This window comes from Cervus elaphus, chromosome 20, assembly GCF_910594005.1.
Source record: "Cervus elaphus chromosome 20, mCerEla1.1, whole genome shotgun sequence".
NCBI lineage: Eukaryota > Metazoa > Chordata > Mammalia > Artiodactyla > Cervidae > Cervus > Cervus elaphus.
The window spans coordinates 109290143-109310278 of NC_057834.1; the positions used below are offsets into that span (position 1 = coordinate 109290143).

Genomic DNA, 20136 nt, shown 5'->3' on the forward strand with positions numbered 1-20136 from the left:
AAGAGTAAAAATAAACTTTTAAAGGAACTGAGGCCAGCATCTTCTTTTCCTTCCCTGCGTCTTGCTCCAACAGTGCAGGACTGGACTCGATTTTTTTTTTTTCCTTTCACACAGGCATTCAGGACTCTGAAGATGAGTGTGCAAACAGGCATTCACTGGAGTTAAGTCCAGTCTCAGGGTTGAAGAATTTATTTTCTGACGGACACACTATTTTCTGCAGTTTGGCGAATCTGGGTAAGCTAGGACCAGAAGTAGGGAGCCACTGATAACATCCTGTCTGGCCTTCTCCTGTGCCTGTTCTAATCTGGGGATTGTTTACCCCAGGGCATTCCGAGAACCAGAGTTGCCAGGGAAGAAGGCTAGGGGAAGCCCTGGGTGTTAACTGGGTCCTGAGTCCCTCCCTAGGGTTCACGAAAGCGTGACAGATGCATGCCTCCTCCCTCCCCCTTGCCCAACTTTGCTGGGAAGCCTCAATGAAGACAGGGGGGCACAGACGAGGGTTTGCCGCTGGGAACTAGCGCCCCCTCCTGCGAAGGGGAGTCGGGGCCCCACGCCCGCGCCGGGCCGGCCCTGTAGTTTTTGAGCACTGGCGCTCTTTTCAATTTGGATCTGCGCGGGTTTAGAGGCCTGGGATGATAAGAGTAGACTAGAGAAAAATGAGGGAGGCCAGGCGGAGGCGGCCGGTGGCGATGGTGAGTGGCAAAAACAGTGGATACTTTGTGACAAACCCGAGTCTGGTGGCTTTTACCCCATCTCGCCCTCACTCCCCCTCTCCGCCCACGTAGCCGGGGCGGGGACCCAGCGCTCTGGGCTCAGCTCTCCCCCTTCTACTCCGGGATGGGGAGTGAGCGCCAGGGCTCCAGAGGTTCGACTGCGAACCGCGGCGCCCCCGCTCGCTCGCTCTTCCTCCTCCTCGTCACCACCTCGACTCCGCTAAGCTTTCGGAGCGCGCTCGGGCGGCGCACAGAACATCCGGGAGGGAGCGGGAGCGGGAGCCCGTGAGGCCAGGGCGCGCGGCGGGCAGCCAGGCGGCGGCGGCGGCGGCGGCGTCCGGGGAGCGGGCAGGTGAGCGGCGTTCGGCGGGCGCGGGGCCGGCGGGGCGGGGGCGCGGGAGGAGGCGGGTCTGCGCGCGGGGCGGTCTCCTCCCCCTGCTCTGACGCCGGGCCCGTGGCTCCCAGGGAGGATGGACCCAGCTCGGCGCTCGCCCGGGCTTCCCCGGGCTGGAGAGCGCGCCTGAGTGCCGCCGCCCGCCGGGCATGGGGAGCCGCTTCCTGAGCGGCTGCGGCTGCGGAGGAGGATGCTTTCGGCGAGCAGAGGTGAGGCACGGCGGGAGGCTCGCGGCCGCCGCGGAGTTCAGCACCGAGAGGTGTCAGGCGGGAACGCGGCGCCTGGATGCCCGGGAGGCTCCTCCGGGGCTCCCGGGCGCGGAGGAGGGCTCCAGGGGCGCCCCTCTCGGGAGTTTGGCTAGAAGTGCGGAGGGGATAGAGACTGCAGTTTTCCCTCTTCCTCCACTTGTTGGGAAAGGCGACTCCGCTCCTTCCATCTGGGTCTCCCCTTAGCATCCCCAGTGTCACTTCTGACCACGCTCAGTTCTCTTTCCAGTTTTGCTCATCTAATTACACTTGTCTCTATACTGGATCCCTTGCGCCCTCCTCCCTCCGGCGTCCCCGGCTCCAGCCATCCACGAGCCTTCCTTCTCCCGCTCCAAAACCTAGCCGGTACTCCCGAGCCCTTCCCCAGCCGCTCTGCCGGCGCCCCCAAGTCCGACCCTTTTCCATGCTCAGCCAAACCCGGTTTTCACTTCCCTACTCTTTGGCTGCGCTGCGGTTCCGCTACGACCGATAGATCGAAAAACCAGATCTACCCCAGCAACCCCTACCCTTTTGCAAACACCATCGGAGCTGTACCCCGAGTCCCCCATAGACTCGGTTCTTTCCTGCCGCCGTCTCCGTTCCACTCCCCAGCCCCCCGCCCTCCTCTCTCTTCCCCACTCGCCCCTCTTGCTTCTCTCTGCTCCAGACTCGACGCTCTGTTTTGGCCGCAGAGCTCAGCCTACCCCCGCCCCACCCCCTCATCGGGTAAACTTTAAAATCCGCGTGGTTCGGTTCATAAAGGAGTCCTGAAAGGAGAACTCAACCGCCGAGAGAGCCTGGGGTCTGGGAGTCTAGGATGGGGGAGGTTGAGTCTTGTCGTCGTCGGAGAGGAGCTGATGGCTGAGTATCCTAAGTCAATTTCAAAACACTGGTAGCTGCAGCCCAGACTCTCCACCCCAAGCTGGCTAGTCCCGCGAAGTATTATTGTGACCCCTGGTGGGAGGGCGCGTGTATTCTGTGTACTTTTTAAAGCACTTTTTTTTTTTTGTATAAGTGCTGGTGGACGGGACGAGGCGGGCATCGGGGAGGGTTGCCTGAGGTTGATGCCACTTTGCTCCTTCGTTGCTCCCTGCCGGACCCGATGTTTCACTCCACGTAAACTACCCTCCACCCCCAACGGCAGCACACAAGTCCTCATTGTTGGGGGTCTGCCTGGGCACTTCCGCCTGGGCTGCGAGAATCTGGAGGAATGGGTTGGGGGTGGGGAGGCGGGGGGCGCCGGGCGACCGCGGTCTGGATTTCGGCGGCTGCGGGCCGAGTGCAGAGCGCCGCTGCGCGGGCTTCCTTGCGTTTGGGCGCGGGTCTCGGCGGGTGGGGTGTGAGCCCGCGTGGGTCGGCGTGTGCTTGTGCGTTTGGAGGCTGGCGCACACCTGTGCTTTTAGTTCGTTTAGAAAGAAGGGCGAGTGGAGAGGCTGCGGAAGAGAGTGCGTGTTTCGCTGCCCGGAGCTGGGCTGACGGGCGAGTCCTCCGAGAAGGATGCTACAATGCAGCTCCTAACGCGGCGGCGGGGGCTGAAGCGAGGATCCACCGCTATCGTTTCTTACTCCCTCCTGCTCCCCTCCCGCTGGCCCGTTCAACGCACTTTCAAAATGTTGATGGTTTGGAATAAAGGCCTTGTGGGGGTTCTGCTGAAACTTTATCACACTTAACATGTTTTCGAGTAATCATATAAATTAAAGGTGGCTTGCGTTCAGAACCCCCTCATTATCCGGTTCACGTTCGTGCGTTTATGTGCCAATTATAGGTCTTCGGGAAATCCACAGAATTATAAACCATCCCCACCCCCTGAATTAGCACTCATTGTTTTTATTATCTGGATAGAACGATGAGTGATTCTGGATAGAACCCTGAATTGCACAGGCAATATAAAGGAGGAGGGGGAGGTGGAGAGGTTGAACGGAAAAGGGCCGCTTCGCGGCTTCTCCCCAACCCTCCCTAGCCCCCATCTCCTTCAACCCCTGTCCCGACAAGGCTTGGTGACAATTCTGGAATCTGAAAGGGATCAAAGATTTTCTTGATTTTCCATTGAGAAGAGCGATCTAATCAAAGCTGTATAAAAAAGTCAACTTCTAAGCAATCAGAAATTGTCTGCTGATGTCCTTGATTGAAACCCCAGCATTCATGAATGGAGTATTGAAGAACTCGCAGAAATGGCTTTTGAAGCGCTATTGTTCTTTTCCATACACAGAGGCCCTCTTAAAGGTTTAGGAAGTTCAAAATGCGGTGATTTGAAAGACAGACATTGTAACTATTTGGCGACGCTGGGAGGATCTGATCTGCAGGGATTAGAGAAGAGGCCGAGTTGGGGAGTACAAACGCGTTGTTACCATCTTCTTGGGAAGCGCCGGCTATCAAGTGGGGATTCAATTCTTTCTACACATCAAGCTGGCAATTAAATCTCTTCCTAAAGCAGATTTAGAAGATGATTTTTAGTGATTTTTGTTTTGTTTTCTCTTTTGGGTGGTGGTTTACTTAAGGTCTAAATAGGCATATCTGGAACATTTAATCATGTTCATTGTATTCAACAATAAAATCTGAATAAAAATTACTTATTGTTGATGAAGCTCATCTCACAAGCTGTTTCACAGTATGTTTCATTTGCAAGACAGACCATTGTGTGAGGCTGCAGGGAAGAGATGCTATCACTTATTGTTCATTTTCTCCCAAAGCCAGAGAGGAATCCACTGCTTCTGCTCCCCTCTGCCCTCTTAAGACATGTTTCTTAAACGGTGGGTATCTGGCTTCGTTCCTGATAGTACCCTCTTAAAAATTACCTTTGGTGGATTTCAGGTGCCTGGAGCCACCCTGCAGGCAGGGGAAGAATCTTAATTGAGGCTGCATTATATTTGATAATTCACTTAAGTCAAACATTTTGTTTTTGCTGGGGTTTAATACTTCTCTCAAGCTGATAAAGCTAACAAAGCAAGAAAATCACAGTTTATATCTTTTAAATGACACTTTACAAAATTGCATAAATTGAAGGCAGTTGTCAGGAACTTTAAGTGTTACTCAGGGCTAACAAAAAATGTTCACTGGTTAAGTGATTGAGGATGAATCACTTGACCTCTCAGAAGCTCAGTTTCATCATTTGCACAACAGGGACAATATTCTCTACTTTGTGGGCCTGTGAGCAATTCTGTGGGGAAAAATGTCTCATGGGGCGCTTTGGCATGTAGCAGGATTTCAGGAGAATGGTAACTTTTAGTAATAGCATGGAGTTCTGCTAAGGAGAGAGGATGGTATTTGGAATTGGAAAGGCAGGATGGAATCCAGGTACTGGATTAGCAAATCACCTCTTTAGTAAAAATAGGAGTAATTAACCTTTGTGGAGCTTTCACTAAGAACCGGAGACTGTCTTAGGCATTTGGCATTCATTTCTTTAATCCTTCACTAACCCTAGGAAGCGAATACTCTTATTTGAGTGATACCGAAAGTGATAATTCAGAGAGCTGGGCACAGAGAGAGTTGGTAACTGGCCCAAGGTCACACAGCAACTAATACAATTTAAATCCAAGCATCAGTCCTGACTGTGTCATGTTATTTCTGAGTGTGGAGGCGATCTCAGCTCTCTCCCAAGGTGGCTGTCCCATTTAATGGGGAATAATGGAAAAGGAGGCTCTTCAGGTGGCACAGTGGTAAAGAATTCACTTGCCAGTGCAGGAGACACGAGAGACTCGGGTTCAATCCCTGGATTGGGAAGATCCCTTGGAGTAGGAAATGGCAACCCACTCCAGTATTCCTGCCTGGAAATTTCCATGGACAGAGGAGCCTGGTGGGCTGCAGTCCATGGGGTCCCAGAGAATTGGACGCGACTGAGTACAGCACAGTTACTGTTAGTTTTAATGGAATAGTTAGACTTCCCTTAGGAGCAAACTACAGGGTGTTTTTCTGTTGCCAACAGGGCATTAGGCTGATGGTGGACATTTTGAACACTTCTGACATTGTGATAGGTATTGGTTCACATACATCTACTGGGTTAGCATATTCAGTAACTGGGTGTGCAGAGATTGCGTTAGTGCTGTTGTTGGCTACCAGAGGAGATAAGCAGAGATTCTCAAAATTAAGAGATGGTATAACAGATGGTTAGAAGTCTGGACTTAGGTGCTAGGTTCGTATATCAGTTCTCCTAGCTCTGCTGCTGTGTGGCCTTGACCAGCTTATCAAACTTCTCTGTGCTTCAGTTACCTTTATAATAAGATAACTACCTGCCACATAAGATTGTTGTGAGGATTATAGGAATGATAACACTAGATGCTTAGAACAGTACCCAGTGGGTGATGTTATTTAACTGTTAATGTTATCCTTCAGAGGAAAGAAAAATCCTTTCCCTTGATAATAAAAAGTTTTCTGTTTGTCACTGATATTCTAAGACTTAAATATCTTTAGAGTATCTGGACTGTTTTTTTTTTTTTTTGTGTGCTAACTAGAGGTCAAGAGGAAGAATGATATTTAAGGATTTCAGGCAAAGGTTTTGTTCTGTGTAGCTTATTGGAAATATTTTCCCCAACATTTTCCCTCTTTGTGAAGGGGATGGAGAGATTTTCATAATGCTAAAATAACCCCATTTCATTGCACTTTTCAGCAGTTATTTTCTTTTTTTAAAAAAAAATACTTAATTTGAGGATCATTACTTTACAGTATTGTGGTGGTTTTCCCCACCTCACTGTGAATCAGTCATAGATAAACTTGTGTTCCCTTCATTCTGAACCCCCCTCCCCCTGCCAGGTTGTTCCAGAGCACTAGCTCTGGGCGCCCTGTTTCCTACATCAAACTTGTACTGGATATCTGTTTTCCATATGGTAGTGTATATATTTCAGTGCTCTTCTCTCAGTCATCCACCTGAGATTGAGTCCAAAAGTCTCTTCTTTATATATGTGTCTCCTTTGCTGCCCTGCTTATAGGATCGTCGGTACCATCATTCGAGATTTCATATATGTGTGTTAATATACGATATTTGTCTTTTTCTTTCTGACTTGCTTCACTCTCTATAATAGCCTTTAGAATCATCCATCTCATTAGAACTGACTCAAGTGTGTTCCTTTTTATAGCTGAGTGATACTCCATTGTGTACATAACTTCCTTATCCATTCATCTGTCAGTGGACATCTAAGTTGCTTCCATGTCCTAGTCAGCAGTTATTTTCAAGGAAATAAAACAACTGTGGATAGACTAAACTCATAAGTGTAGTCAGTTCTTCCCAATCTACAGATTGGAAACCAATTCAGACTTGGGGTGATACAAAACTGTGTAGCTGAGAGGCACTGTCAGAACCCAGACTTCTTTGTTCAGTGCTCCTTCTTCTAGACAAGACTGTTTCCTATACCAAGATAGAGTTGGTGCCTGAAATATGTAGAACTGAAGCAGAAAGAGAAGGCAAATGGGTGGGTATTACCAGTGAAGAGCAGAAGCCAGCCAGATGTTCTGTACTGAAAAAATGTGTCCAGTAAGAAAAAGAAAATCCCTCCTCTGGGGTTATATCCATGAAAATCTAGCACAGAACTCAATCTATGAGATGTGTAAATGGATATGAATCTGTGTACAAAAAAAAAAAAAAAAGAAAGATATTCCATCGGTTAATTATTTGAACACTTCTTTTCAACACTTAGTTTGAAGAGCAAATGATCAGGTTTCTTTCCCTGTGAGATGCTCTTTGTATTTTTGTTTTATTGAGTCCTTCGATAATGGGGAGACTTTGGTTTGGGAATCGTAAAACTCCTCTGGCTTCTATTTCATGAAATATGCAACATATTCTATTGGAAAGAAATTGCCAACTTGCTTTTATTATTATTATTTTATTTTAACCTGACATATAACTGATCTCTAATCCCAGTGAGGGATTCTCATAGAGAACAGGCAATAGAAATAAAATGGTACTGAATTGAAGAACTCACAGCTTAAAATGGTAAAAGTTTGTGGTAGCAAAGATGGGTTGTTTGGCTTAGGGGATAAAGTTAGAGGAGGTAATGTAGCAGACAGATGATGTTCAGAGTGAATCCAAGTCAGCTGTGTTGACCTCCTAGAGTGAATCTTGGAAAATTACCAATGCTTTGCATCAGCTGTGAGCCTTATACCAATTTCTGACTTCTCTGTTGGTCTGTTTCTCAATTTGATCTATCCATTCACCTACTCTTCATCAGTTAAGCATCTTTTTCTTTTCCTTTGACTCTCTTTATGTTTATCCCAGTCTTTGTCTCCTTTTCATTCTTTATGTTTATTTGTTCCTGTTCTTGTTAGTGTCATAATCAACCATAACAGCTGAAAATGATAAATATGCATGAGGAGTATCTGGGAAATTGAGGCCACTCAGGTCCTGATATGGACGTCACCCCTCCGTCCGTTCAACACATCTTACTAGTACCTACTTGGTACCTGGCTTTGGCTGAGTGTTAGACCCTGTGGACAGTTCCAAGATCCAAAGGTGCAGTCTCTGCCATCTGGGCACCTGGCCTCATGCATCAGTAGCTGATACAGCATGAGATGTGGTGCAGAGATATCCATACAGCAGCACTGGAAGCTTCCAGAGGAGAAATTATTTCTACCTGGAGAAAGGAAAGGATACTTAAGGCTTCACAGAAGAGGAAATTTCATTTCAGCAGGAAGCTGAAAGTTGACCAGGAGTTTCTGAGGAGTTGAAGGCGTTCCAGGTTGAAAGAACTAAATGGGCAAAGACAGGTGGGCAGGAAGCTTTGTCACTGGTTTGGGGATGGGCATCCTGCTGAGAGTGGCTCTCATGCAGCATATGTGGCAGACATGGATTATTCTGTAGAGCATTTTCCAAACCTGGTTCTGGGGCACTGTCTAAAGTGTTTACAGGGAAAAGCAGCCCATGCTCAAAAAATATTTGGAAAGCACTGAATTCTATATTGTACTCTTAGTAAGACACAGTATTTACTGACATAGTAAAGCTTCAGAGATTCCCTACAGTAAAGAAACTCATGTACTTCATTAAGAATTTTCCAGATTTATTTGCTGTAGAATCTTTGATTTCTAGGATCCTCTCTCAGTGTCTCACGAGATAGATTGTGGAAAAGATTTGTGGCTAAGCACATATGATATTTAAGCAGAACAGTTAATTTGATTGAGGAAGTAATGTTTTGTTTGAAATATAGTATATTAAAGACACGAAAATATGTAAATAACTGGCAGTAGAAAACTTTGTCCCTACCACTCAGCTTCAGAAAGCGAGCCATGTAAATGTAATTGAGGCCTCTTAGCAACCTCTCCTCCATCAGATCTTCTTCCCTCCTGCCAGAGGTAACTACTATTCCACATTTGGTATTTATCATTCCATATAATTCTTTCAAATGTGCTTTTTAGAAGAACAGACTTAAAAAGAATTACATTGAATTACAATCCAGTTTCTCGCTAGTCACTACAGACATAGTACTTTGTCCAATAAATGTCCAGAAAAAGATTTTTATAAACTCTTTAGGGGGGAGAAATATAGCTTCTTCTTTTAACAACTGTGCCTGGAATGTAGTAGATGCTCAGTAAGTTTATGTTGAATTGAATTGAATGTGTGTATTGTCATGTGGTTCATGAAGCTCATGGGGATAAAAAGTTTGGGGTAAATTGTTTTCCATTGACAACACTGTATTGAAATTCTTTATGATCAATGATCTTGAAAACACATTTTTTTTTGGTGGGAGTTCTTTGTTTTGTAATCTTAATTTGGAAGTGAATAGTAATAATCAACTACTGAAAGTTATCTCTGTTTTCTTAACAGATTTAGAATCATTAACAGTAAAAACTTATTCAGATTTGTCCTATCAAAAGAGCTGACTTGGTAAAACTATCCACTTTCATTATAGGAACAATGATAACTAGAAATGTTTTCAATCAAAAAAGGACATTTATTAACACTAAATGAGTGTTCAGTATCTGGACACTGGATACTTTGAAGGTTTGTGAGGTTCTCCGAGAAGTAAGTTATTTTCAGTAACAAAGTTTTTTTATTAGGCACCATCATGCAAATGAAACATCCTTGATAGAAGTGAGGGACTTCCTCTTGAAAAAGCTCACATTACCTAAAACATATATCATATTTGGGTGACATTTTCCTTCTTTATTATCCTAGCCTATATTCATATATTACTGTCATATACATGTCAACATGTAGAGCAAATGTTAGAATATTGCCGAAGGATGTATGGTAGAAAGAATGGAAGGGGAAAGGAAGTGGGAGACTTACAGGTTCCCTGGGAGAGGCTTTTTGCACTCAGTCGTGGTTTTATGAAAGATAGTGGATTCGCTTTTCCCATAGGGTTCAATGTTGATTATAGCTATAAATCCACCCCTGGGATTTTCTGTCTTTGACTAGGCTGGAAAAATCCCAGCAGGTGGCAGGATGAGAGTCAGCTTGTGTGAATGATCATAGATGATGCAGACGCTGCCCAGAGAGTAAGGAAGAGAAGTCACGTGATGCCGTTCCCTCATGATTGCCCGGTGATGCCCATGCACTCTGACCACGGCATGTGGTGGTGCTTGTCTTCAGTCCTAGCACATGTTATTTTGACATGTTATGTTTATTACATGCATGCTCACGAAAGTTCTAAATATAAAACACAACCATTCAAACATACTCAAGTTAGACCAGAGTGCCGGTAATCCAACTGTGGATGAAGTCAAAGATAGGCCAGCCATATGCTGAATCCGAGACACAGCCTGTATTGTTAGAACTTAGTTCCAATGAATGCAAAAAGGTTACTGTAATTTATTCCTTTGGGAAGCTGAATAGATTTATAGGCCACATAAAAGTTGGATTCTTGCCAACCTTCTGCTATCTAACTTCTTAATTTTAATGTGGTTGAATTTATCAATCTTTTCTTTTATGGTTAGTACTTTTTATGTCTTAAGTTTAAGAAAGCCTTTTGAAAAACCCTGATATCATAAAGATATTCTCCTTTATTATCTTCTAAAAGCTTTATTGTTTTCCTTTCACATTTAAGTTCTATAATCTGTGGTGTTTGTATATATGTGTGTGTGGTGTGAGGTAGGAATTTATTCTGTTTATTCTAATTTTCTTCCACATGGGGGAAAATCATCCTGGCATTTAGGATTAATTTCTAGGCATAACTTGGTCTACTCTTTTGCCCAAACTGCATTTCTTTATTATTATAACTTTATAACAAGCCTTGGTGTTTGGCAGGACAAATCCCCAACAGTGTCCTTCTTCAAAAGTAAGTTGGCCTTTCGTGTTCCATGTACCTCTTTTAAAATTTTTTATTGGCATATAATTGATTTACAATGTTGTGTTAGTTTCAGGTATATGGCAAAGTGAACCAGTGGTACGTATACATAAGCCCACTCTTCTTTTTCAGATTCTTTTTCCATTTAGGCCATTACAGAGTATTCAGTAGACTTCCCTGTGTTATACAGAATGTTATTGTTAATCCATTTTATATATAGTAGTGCGTTTATGTCAGTCCAGTATCCCATTTTCTCCCTCCCCTTATAATCCCCTGGCAACCATGTGTTTTATTTTAATTGGAGGCTAATTACTTTACAGTATTGTGGTGGTTTTTGCCATACATTGACATGAATCAGCTATGGGTGTACATGTGTTCCCCATCCTGAACCCCCCTCCCACCTCCCTCCCCATCCCATTCCTCAGGGTCATGTGTTTGTTTTCTGCATCTGTGACTGTACTTCTGTTTTGTAAAAAGTTCATTTGTACCCTTTTTTTCTTAGATTCCCCATTTAAATGATACCATATTGTCTTATCTGCTGACTTCACTCAGTATGACAGTCTCTAGGTCCATTCATGTTGCTGCAAATGACATTATTTTGTTCCTTTTTATGGCCGGTGTATACATTTTATCATTACCTTTTAAACTTACATTAGAATACTTCTTGAGATTTGATTGAAATTATTCCCTGAATTCATAGATTAATTCAGGGAAATGACATCATTATGATATTGTGAAAGTTGTTCAGTTGTGTCCGACTCTTTGCGACCCCGTGGACTATACAGTCCATGGAATTCTCCAGACCAGAATACTGGAGTGGGTAGCCTTTCCCTTCTCCAGGGTATCTTCCCAACCCAGGGACTAAACCCAGGTCTCCCACATTGTAGACGGATTATTTACCATCTGAGCCACAGGGAAGCCCATTCTCCCCATAAACATTCTTCATTTATTTAGTTCATCTTTAACATCTTTGCATGCAAATTATGATTTTCTTCATAAAGGTATGCACTCTTTCCAGATGCTTTGTATTTTTGTAGTTGCTATTGTAAATGCCATCTTTAAAATATGCTTTTTAGTTATGCATTAGTTTTCATCCTACTCAACTGTATTTCTTATTCTGGATGGTGGGGACTAAAGGGAAGGAGAAAAATCTGGTGGCTATGAGTGCTTACTAAACACAGGATTCTTTTTGTTTACATTAATTCTTATTGTAGTATAGTTGCTTTTCAGCGTTGTGTTAGTTTGTCTCGTACAGCAAAATGAATCAGTCATATATGTATATGTGTGTGTGTGTGTGTGAGACCTCCTAGCAGTCAGAATCAACACTAGGTTCTTCACCTGCGTTGATAGCGGAACAGCCTCAGGGGAAGGGCTCTGGGTGGCTTAGCGCTGCCCTTGACTGGGTCACTGCCGTCCTTTGCAAACCTGTAGTCCAGGCGGGTCAGTGGACTGGGGAAGTGAGGTCTGCAGCTGATGAGTGGTGATCACCTTGAGTATCAGCAGCTCTCCTGATTCAGGCAGCAGAGGTCTTTAAAAGACATCTCCTGTGTTCCCTAGGAGAATGAGGGATAGCGCAGAGCATGGTCCCAGTCTGTCCTGGGTAGCCCCCTTGCCTCACATGGTAACGGGACCTGGGGCCCCAGGGGTCAGAGTCTGGCTCCTCACACACTGGTCTGGCATTTCAGGCAGGCTGGAGTCATCTGGCTGCCCAGGGGACACAGCTTGGCCAGTAGCTACAGTCTCCTTTGACTTCTCAGGTCAGTGAATATTATTCCCATTTTCAATCAGGGGTCCAGGGAAATGAAAAGACATGAGCAAGCCATCTAGCTGAGCTGGGGGGAAGACCCAGGTCTCCCTGCATCCGTGTTAGTGCTCTTTCCTTTCATCGCAGGGTCTTAAGATCCTCAAGTATTTGATGATGATATAGTGAAATACTGAAGTATTTTTCATGTGCGGCAATACCACCATGCATGGGAACTGTAATTTACACCTGCCCAAAGAGGGCTAATGAGAGAGCTGTCTAACTGTAGCCCCATGTGTTAGTCGTTACCTGCCAGTTGTTATCCTGTCTCTGTTGCTCTGTTTGTCTGTCTCTCTGTCTGGATTCCCTTATGCTATTAATTCTTTCATAAGCCTCACTTCCACTCATTTCTCCCCATTCAAATAATATCCATATTTTAGGACCTAGGGAAAATATCCACTTCACTCTGAAATTTACCTGTTGGACGTCAGTGTCCATCAAGTTTCAAATCCCTCTCCTCCCCTTTCCAGATACTGTACCTGTTTTCCCTCTTTCTCACATCCTGTCATCAGCTGGTTTCTTTGTATTTTCTGGAATGAAGATAATACATACCCCACTAGGTCAGAATGATATAAAAGAGGATGCCTCAAAGAAAGCAGGATTACAGGACCAAAAATCTGACCACTTGGTTCACCTGCTAACCCTATAAATTTTCTCCCTCCTCTGTGGGGTCATAGGAGTGAGGTCAGGTATCCTTCTCTATGCATTTGACTGCTCCAGATCAGGGGAGAGGGAAGTCTTGACTTGTTCGAGTAACTGTAAGTCAGCATGGGCTGGGAGGAATAGGACTGGTACTGGACTAACATTGCCCTCTTCAGAAATACAAAGGTCATTGACATATACACACAAGGACCTAGTGTACAACACAGGGAACACTGCTCAATATTCTGTAATAACCTAAGTGAGAGAAATTGAACAATAACAGATACATGTATATGTATAACTGAATCATTTTGCTGTATACTTGAAACTAATACAATACAATTCCAGTATGGAATAAAAAATTTAAAGTACATAAAGATCCTATACCATAGGCTCAATCTAAGTTCGATGCTTCCTTCTGTCTGCCTTTCCCAGGCAAGGGTATCCTTATTTGGCTTCCCAAGCCCTGGATTCTACCAAGTACCACACTTCATTACGTCAGTTGTTCTGCTCCATGTCTGTTGGTCTGGGGGCCTCTAAAGTTGAGAGTTTCTCAAGGATACTCTCAACTGGATTTCATGCCTCATTGTTGTTATCCAGTCACTCAGTCGTGTCTGACTCTGTGACTGCAGTCCATGGGGTCATGCCAGGCCTCTCTGTCCCTCACCATCTCCTGAAGTTTGCCCAAGTTCATGTCCATTGTATCGGTGATGCCATCTAGCCATCTCATCCTCTAACAACCTCTTCTACTCCTGCCTTCAATCCTTCCCAGCATCAGGGACTTTTCCAATGAGTTGGTTGTTTGCATCAGGTGACCAAAATACTGGAGCTTCAGCAGCAGTCCCTCCAAAGAGTATTAGGGTTGATTTCCCTTAAGTTTCACTGGTTTGATCTCCTTACTGTCCAGGGGACTCTTAGGGGTCTTCTCCAGCATCACAGTTCAAACACATCAATTCTTTGGCACTCTGCCTTATTTACCGTACAGCTCTCACAGCCGTATGTGATCCCTAGGAAGACCATATTCTTGACTATATGGACCTTTGTTGGCAGAGTAATGTCTCTGATTTTCAGCACACCATCTAGGTTTGTCATAGCTTTCCTGCTGAGATGCAGTCGTCTTCTGGTTTCATGGCTGCAGTCACCGTCTGCAGTGATTTTAAAGTCCAAGAAGAGGAAATCTGTCATTACTTCCATATGCTTGACCTACTGAGGAAGTTCACCTTAAACATTTGCTACCTTTAATTTTTAAAAGCTACACAGTGCTAGCTGTGGAGGGAAACATATCTGTTTAGTGAACTATTTTGAGTTTATGAAGACGAAATGAAGCTTTCTGTTGTAATTCTGAACAGTTTCTTTTGGGACATGTCTTTTATTACAAAATTTTGCCTGTCCTGTTCTTTCCTGTCCTCACGCCTCCTCTTTCTTTCCTTTCTTCCTTCTATTTTTAAAAAAATCAAATCAAAGAAGTTTCATGAAATCAACAACAAAGGCTTCTCAAGCTCCAAGTCTGCAGTGTGATTTCATGGTTACTGAAATGGTCAATATTCCCTCTCTTTCTTAGGCATGTTATTTCAGTGGAAGAGGAGGAATTTGGAGAGTAGTTGGGAAGTGGACTTTGCAGTTCCTTGTCAAATCCCATGGTAGCGTAAATATTTCACATGGGTGGTTGGCCACTTTGTGAATTATCTGTAGCCAGTTTAAAATTATGGCATAAAGATGGAAACTCTGCCAACCAGTGTGTGTCAGGGCTGAAGAGTACATCTCTGTGCTATCCCCAGACACCCAAAACAACATCAGCTGGAGCTAGGGAAGAGACTTTGGAAGCAGCCACCTTGAAGCAGAAAGAGAGGGAGGGGGGACTTCCCTTGCAGTCTAGTGGTTAAGACTTCCAATGCTGGGGGTGTGGGTTTGATCCCTGGTCAGGGAACTTAAGACGCTTACCAGGTGGTACTAGAGGTAAAGTATCTTCCTATCAATGCAGGAGAGGCAGGAGAGTCCAGTTCAGTCTCTGGGTTGGGAAGTTTCCCTGGAGTAGGAAATGGCAAACCCACTCTAGTATTCTTGCCTGGAAAACTCCATGGCAGAGGAGCCTGGTCAGCTATACTCTGTGGGGTCGCAAAGAGTCACACGACTGAGCACACACACACAGGGAACTAAGATCCTCACATGCCTCACAGCCAAAAAACTAAAACGTAAAACAGAGGCAATAAGGACTTTAAAATGCATGTGTGTTCTAAGTCTCTTTGGTCATGTGCGGCCCTTTGTGACCCTATGGACTGTAGCCTGCTCAACTCCTCTGTCCATGGGATTCTCCAGGCAAGAATACTGGACTGGGTTTCCATGTCCCCCTCTAGGGGCTCTTCCCAACCCAGGGATCAAACCCACTTCTCTATGTCTCCTGCATTGGCAGTCGGGATCTTTACTAGGAGTGCCACCTGGGAAGCCCAGACTTTAAAATGGCCTGCATCAAAAAAAACTTTAAAAAAAAAGAAAGAAAGGGAGACCCTTGCTCCTCCTCCTCCTCCCTTCTTTCCTGTCTTCCTACTATCATTACCATTCAGTGAGCCTCACTGGAAGTTAATTGCCCAGAAAACCTGGGAGATATAATTGGGACCAGCTTTCCACCACACTCAACAGTGTGGGGAAGGGAATGGCCAAGAGTGGATCTGAGAGAAACAGGCAAAGGACGAGTTCGTACACTAGGGAAATAAATCTCTTATAGCAGCATTTATTAATGTTGCAGAGCTGAAGGGAAACAATGTAGTTTCTTCTCTTTCCCCTCTTCCCACCCTACCCCATCCAGCCTCCTTTGTAGAGAATTGAGAGTGACTTCACTGGCAACTGAACCTCTGTCTTGCCAGGGTGAACTGTGTTAGTGTCGGGTATTTGGGCACCCTACTGAGCAGGACAGCAGAGTAGGACTACAGGGCTCTAAAAACTCAGGGTTTTTTGTTGTTATTAAATAATTCATTTAGTGGCAAAATCTGACCTGACCTGAAGTGTCCTGAAGATCCTTAGAATCTTTAGTGATCTGTCTGTGAATAGTCTTACTGTGAATGGCTGTAGAAGCGTCAATGAATTTGATTACAGGGTACCACCCGAAACCCAGCTAGGGGTATTATAAATCAAAGGTAAATGTATGGCATAATAAAGTCTGCCTTTCTAAAAAGCAAAATAAAGTCTGTATTATGAACATAGAAGACCCCAGGGTGCTTGGATAAGGTATTGTGACCCTGTATTTTAACATGACAGAGGGAGACTGAATGAAAATGTGGCCTAGTAACATGCAGTTCTTAGACAGTGCAGATAGTAGACAGCCCAGCCCCTCTGGAATCATGGAATGCCCAGGCTGGATGTGTCCCTGAAGTCCAGAAGAACTGCCCACTCATTCTGTGGATGAGGTATCCATCGCTTAGGCTGGAGACCTGGACAACTTCTCACAGAGTCACCAAGGAGTGAATCGGGGAGCTGGAACCATTTATTGCCCCTTCGCAGTGAGTGAGTTTTAGGGAGTGAATTTTAGGTCTGGTTCTTTGGCTACTTAAACATTTGAATACTTGACACTGAGATGGAATGAAGGAAGCCAGAAAGTGAAATATACAGGTAAATCCAAACACACACACACACACACACACACACACACACACATTCACTCTTCAGAGATCTCCCCCTTTGATCTTCAGAGCAGTCCTATCTGATAGACAGGAAGGCTCTTAACTGTCCCCATTTTATAGATGGTCAAACCAAGGAGACTTCACCAATGATTAGCTCTGTGGCCACAGACAAGACCATGAACTGTCTGAGCTTCAATGGAAAGATGGGTTCCTACAGGGCTGTTTTGTAAATCAAAAGAACTGACACTTAGGGGAACTCTCTGGTAGTCCAGTGATTAGGACTTTGTCTATGCTTTCACTTATGAGGGTGGGTCCAAATTCAATCCCAGATAGGGGAATGAAGATCCCACAAGTCACATGGCACACCTCACTGCCCCCCCCCCCCCCAAAAAAAGAGTGACACCTACCTCACAATTAAAACTCTACCTGGTGCATGTGGACTTGTCAGCTGCTGTAGTTCCATTCTGCCTCCCCCTCAGACAAATAAAATAGATGGCATGGCCCCACAGCCATTCCCTTTGAAAAGGACATGCTTCAATGTAGTGAAGAGAGTTCAGTAGTTGAATGATAATAGACCTGCTCTCTCTCTGCCTTCTTTCTTTTCCTTCAGCTCTCAGAAGAGAGGCTTGAAATCAGTCATAGTTTGCTGTGACCTTGGTGGCCCCTATCATCTTCACAGGTCAGGAGACAATTTGATATTTTGTTTCCTCCAAATCCAACTGGAAGGGAAGCCACCATGGCCACAAACATAATTGGCTGCAGAAAAAAACTTTCTTATCAGCCCACGTGGGACTTTATCATAATTCAAGTTAGATGGCATAATAAAATATTTTCCTTTTTTCTGAGTATTTTGCAAGATTAATAAAGCAGCATTCTTCAGGAATGTTTATTAATCCATAACTTACAGAAAACTCTAGAGAAAGGAGATATGAAATATGTTCTATAGGTGAAGACGTCAGGCATGCCACCACTAGGATTGAATTAGGCATACATTATTCAGCTAGCTATCTTCTGTGTGCATTCCCGGTTGCCAATGTGATGGTGGCTTTGTCTTGGAGATGATCTAAACTAGCAGTTGTTCCCTTTTATTTTTTAAATTGGGAGGGTGTGAAAGAGGAAGTGGCAACCTGTAGAATAATCCCAGTCCTCAGGATGGGATCCTTTCTGTCCCCTTGGCTGCACTTCAGCTACACTAGTCACAAAGGCATGCTTTTGAGCCCTGGCTCTTTTGCTGCATGCAGTGGGTTTCTGCTGTTTTTTTCAAATGGAGATGGTGGTGCTGGTGCCAGTGGTGATGGTGATGATGAGGATGATGGGGATGAAGAGGATAATGGCTCCTTCCCTGTCCATGACAAGGAGTGATGACTTATGGGAAAGGATCATGGCACTCATCACTTCATCCATTTACTCAGCTTGTTTGAGCCCTTGCAGGATAGTGGCTGACTCTTTTTTTTTTTTTTTCAGTCATAAAAAAGATAAGTTTCTTTCTCAAGATCCAAGATTAGTCCTGAAAGCACAAATACATGGATAATAATATGGCTAAATATGGCCCCCAATAGTATTAGCTGTGGTGAAAAATAAGACAGAAGGATGGATTTTGCCAGGGTAGGGAAGGATCAGTGTTTAAGCTAAGCATTCTGAAGGTGATCTGGAATTTGCTGATGAGTCTTTGGTGCAATAACTATGTTCTGAGTTCCATTCTGGGCCTATAGGGTGAACATGACAGAAATTCCAGTGGCCCACATTGCATATACAGTCCACTGGGAAAACGTAAAACCGACAAAGGCAGAAGGAAACATATAGATTGGGGGGCCGTGGCTAAGGTAGAAGTGGGCACTGTATATACATTGGTACAGATGGAGCACAAAGTGATGGGTAGGAGGGGTCAGGGAAAGTCAGTCTGGTCAGATAAACATGGCCAGTTCATGGAGCATCTTTTCTCCAGCTGTTGGTTGGGAGGTTGTGGTTGGGTCAATTCACTCACTCAGTCATGTCCGACTCTGCGACCCCATGGACTGCAGCGCACCAGGCTTCCCTGTCCACCACCAACTCCTGGAGCTTGCTCAAACTCATGTCCATCAAGTCAGTGATGCCATCCAACCATCTCATCCTCTTCATCCCCTTCTTCTCCTGTGGTTCTGTAGATGGTGACAAAATAGACTTCACTTGCAGAGCGGATGCTTCTCTGCATCCCTCACTTCTCCTGTTGCCTGGATTCAAAGAGCAGTGCTTGGAGAGATACGGCGATGTTCATTTAGGCGACATGAGGATTGTCAGGTGTGGTGTGTTTTAATCATCTGTCAGGTGTCCCCGTTAGAAGCACTTCATGCTCAGGTGCCTGCCAGAGTCATGCAATTGACATTAGCTGGTAGAATAGTCTGGAGTGACGGGAGGGGGTGCTAGGTAAGCCATTATTCAGCTGCAACTGATGGTTGCAATAAGAGAGTGCTGCACTTAATGTAGCCTGGTCTTCAGTTTTTCCAAAAAATTCTAGAAACTTTTTTTTTTTTAATGAAAAATACTTCTGTCCAAAAATTTGACACTAAATCAGTTAAAACAAATAACAACAAAAAAAATGTGCGTAGGCAGAAGATAACTGGCCTATGGGCTTTTAGCTCATGAACTACCCATTGGTGAATTTTGGCCTATTCTTTATAATTAGCCTGTTATAGCTACATAAATGTCCCTCAAGTGGAAGTTCAGTCGATAGACCAAGGAGTAAATCGGGTTTTTTTTTTTTTTTTTTTTTTTTGGTAAAGGAAAGTTTCTGCAAGACAGTTGAACAGTGGAAATTGGTTCTCATTTATTTCTGTGTGTTCCCTCAGTCACCTTGTTTGTTGTTCTCCATCAGATGCTTCTGATACATGGTGAGGCTTTGTAAAACCAGTGTCCACGGCAATTCTTGTGTTTTCTTAGCTGTTCGTTGGGCAGCACTGGGCTTTGTATCTGTCTGTGTCTACAGCTGCCTTAATTAAGTTTGTTATGTGCTGCTACCAAGGCAAATCCCTGTAGTGAGTCAAATGAGTAGTTTTAGGGTCTGGAAATGACAGTGTTCTGTGGCTTTCTCATTTAGGGTTGAGACTCCCAGCCACTAAAATATGCACATTTCAAACCAGAGTGAGAACATGAGCAACTTAGTAGTTACTGTGGAATTGAGTGAATGTCATAAATATTTATTTATCTTTTTCATAACTGGCATAAAAATGTTAGGATATAAAAAAGTTGTTCACTATAAAAACAACAGAAAATTCATTGGCTATACATCTCCTGAATGCGTGTGTCTCTTTGGGTTTTCATTAGCGTCTAGCAATATACTTTGAGAAATTAGATTTGAACAGAAGCTTCAGCAGAATATGAAAGCTCCTTGTGTTCATAATTATCCCGTTTTCAGTGAGGATCCGTTGCATACAGCAGTCTCCTTTAACCATATTGTGGCTGTGGTCAACCTTAATGGATGTTTCTTTCAAAAAATTTTTTTTAAAGAAGCAATCTGTGTTTATTGAGTTTGGAAAAAGCAA

The 20136-nt window shown here is 44.4% G+C and overlaps 1 protein-coding gene across 2 annotated transcripts in view; it reads left to right on the plus strand.

Moving 5' to 3' along the window:
- Nucleotides 1-1199: 1199 nt before the first annotated feature.
- DAB1 (DAB adaptor protein 1) overlaps nucleotides 1200-20136 on the plus strand; it is a 451733-nt gene continuing 432796 nt past the window's right edge. For both annotated transcript variants that reach the window (XM_043877907.1, XM_043877908.1), the window contains exon 1: nucleotides 1200-1316. The gene's annotated coding sequence lies outside the window, so the exon portion shown is untranslated. The remainder of the gene's footprint in view (nucleotides 1317-20136) is intronic.